At 41.9% G+C, this 2,892-nt stretch overlaps 1 long non-coding RNA gene across 1 annotated transcript; it reads right to left on the reverse strand.

The window, feature by feature from the left end:
- Nucleotides 1-1,414: 1,414 nt before the first annotated feature.
- Nucleotides 1,415-2,541, reverse strand: LOC133141317 (uncharacterized). Its single transcript, XR_009710076.1, has 2 exons — nt 2,208-2,541; nt 1,415-2,041 (listed from the first exon to the last, which is right to left on the reverse strand). It is a non-coding gene; the product is annotated as an uncharacterized LOC133141317 (long non-coding RNA).
- Between the last annotated feature and the right edge of the window lie 351 nt (nt 2,542-2,892).

Below are 2,892 nucleotides of genomic sequence, written 5' to 3' on the forward strand. Positions count from 1 at the left end.
GGTACAAATGTGTACATTTCCCAAGCAAAAATGGTTCAAATTAATGATATATTGCTGGCTAAGGATACAATCTTGTATACCTAAAGGGTACCACCCCAGCGACAAGCACTTATACCTTTTTAGGCACATTTCGTACCTTTTTTTCTGAGAGCATGCCCCAAAAACAATGTCATGGAAAATAAAAACAGGAATTTCCAAAGTACAGAATTATTGAACCGGGAATTATATTTCCAGTGGCACTGAGTTTAAAGGATAACTAAATGTCATCTTTAGTTTCTTCAAGGATTATCCAAATAGTTTGCTCCGTTATTAAAAGGATAGCCTTTCTCTGTCAATCATTACTCTCCCCCCCTCCCCTTTTGCACTTTGGATTACTGTTCACACACACACACACTCACTCACACACACACCCACACACACACACACACACACACACCACCTCAGATACTGCGCACAGCTACACCAGGTGAGGCCGTATCTCTACATTTCTAAATGTCATCTCTATGAGAGGAAAGACTTGCATAACATATTCATATCACTGCATAGCAGAAGATAAGGCTCTGTGTAACAGCTATCAGCAGTAAAGCATAATTACTGAAGAACTGTAACAGGAAAGATAAGTCTGCATTAAATAGCAATATGTGAATCAAGACACATTCTCAGTCGGCTAACATTTTTATCTGCTTTTCTGTATTCTCCTGAGATCCGCCAGAAAATAAAATTTAAGTATCTTCTTCTTTTTTTGACATAATAAAAGTGTCTAGGATGTTGCAGTAAAAATGTCTTCAGAAACATTATTTGTTTTGTATTCATTGTATTCTTGAATGTCTTATAGTTTAGGTATCAGTACAGGATAATACACTCAGTGAGCACTTTATTAGGTATTTATTAGACGTATTAAGTCTTCTGCTGCTGTAGCCTATCCACTTAGAGTTATGATGCATTGTGTGTTCAGCGATGCTCTTCTGCATACCACTGTTGTAATGCATGGTTATTTGCTTTACTGTCACCTTCCTGTCAGCTTTGACCAGTCTGGCCATTCTCCTCTGACCTCTCATTAACAAGGTGTTTCTGCCCACAGAACTGCTGCTCACTGGATGTTTTTTTTTTGTTTGTTTTTTACTCCATTCTATGCAAACTAGAGACTTGTGTGTGAAAATCCCAGGATGAGTGTGTGAGTGTGTGTCTGAATGGGTGAATGAGAAGCATCAATTGTACAGCACTTTGGATAAAGGTGCCATATAAGTGCTTCACTCAGTCATTTACCATTCTTTCTTTTGTACTTGCAAGCAGATGAAATCCACACACTGAACTCAATGCTAGAGCTTGTGCCATGACAGCCATTGATAAAAAGTAATACAATACAAAAGGTCTTACATAACAATAGGGTGACCAGTACGGGTTGGCAGCCTGATGAAAATTAATACAGTTGAATTTTTATTATTGTAGAAGTAGCTGGAAACAGTCATGTACAGTTGGTGACAGGACAATGACAGTGGACTAGTTTCTGAAATGTCACTGTTAAATAACAGTAGGCTTCACATTCTGGGAATCGATACCCCCTGTTCACACTTGATGAATTAACACCAGACACAGACTGTGAAAAGATTAATCTGTGTTACCGCCAGAGTCTTTTTCTAATGTAACACCACGCAGAGGGGAGAACACCAGTAAAGGACCTGGATTTACTTCACAAGTCTCAACCAAGTACAATACAATATATTATCAATCTATTACACTGCACGAAATATGGGCAAATACACAAAGTATAGCCATGATCAGATGTATGTATTATCTTTATAGTTTGCACATATGTAACATAATATTATTACATTCATTACATTTTGGTAAAAGCACAGGTTTGATCCTGGCTCACAGCTTGAAGCCTTGCCCATGTCATACATTACTATGATCAGGAGTGTTCAGCGGTAAGACGGCATTAAAGACAAGCTGCAGCAGAAGTCCCAGCGCCAGCTTCCAGGATATGACGTATACACGAGTGAAACAGATGGGATCCTGTCCTCCGAAGCCCAGTCTGTGACTGTGAACATAAAGGTATAACAGGTATCAGTTTGTTAAGCAATCGGCATTGCAGTGTAACAATTGAAAAAGCACTAATCATTCTACAATTTGATTTAATTAATTGTTGTTATTCAGCACTTAATTGAACAATTCAAGCAGTTAATTACACAGTAAACTAACCTCACCTGGTTTCTTTGGTCTGAATTGGTTGCTGATTTGAACACACCCTGCTGCTCTCCAGGACCAGGAGTGAGGACCCCAGCACACCCTGCTGCTCTCCAGGACCAGGAGTGAGGACCCCAGCACACCCTGCGGCTCTCCAGGACCAGGAGTGAGGACCCCAGCACACCCTGCGGCTCTCCAGGACCAGGAGTGAGGACCCCAGCACACCCTGCGGCTCTCCAGGACCAGGAGTGAGGACCACTGGCCCAGTGCATCTTTCTGCAGTCTGCAGTGCTTAGACCAGGGGTCGGCAGGGTGTGCTGGCTTTCGTCTCCACCTCCGATTCAGACCCAAGAAACCAGGTGTGGTGAGTTAACTGTGCAATCAACGGCTTTCATTGATCAATTAATGCCAAGTAACAACGAAAGCCAGCACACCTTGCGGCTCTCCAGGACCAGGGTTGCCGACCCCTGGCTTAGACCCTTTATGTGCCCATTCCTGGGCATCTGCCCCAGCTGTCCCTCACTCAGTCAAATTATCCTGGACAAATTCAGGAATTCATTATGGAAAGCAGAGTGGAATTATAATGAGCAGAAGCACATGGAACAGTAAGGCAGAGAGCAAGGCACACAGAGCAAGGCACATAGAGCTACGGCTCTAGAAAACCACAAGACTAGGAGTTAAATATTTTATTTCATCAACATATCA

Source organism: Conger conger, chromosome 11 (assembly GCF_963514075.1).
Source record: "Conger conger chromosome 11, fConCon1.1, whole genome shotgun sequence".
Lineage (NCBI taxonomy): Eukaryota > Metazoa > Chordata > Actinopteri > Anguilliformes > Congridae > Conger > Conger conger.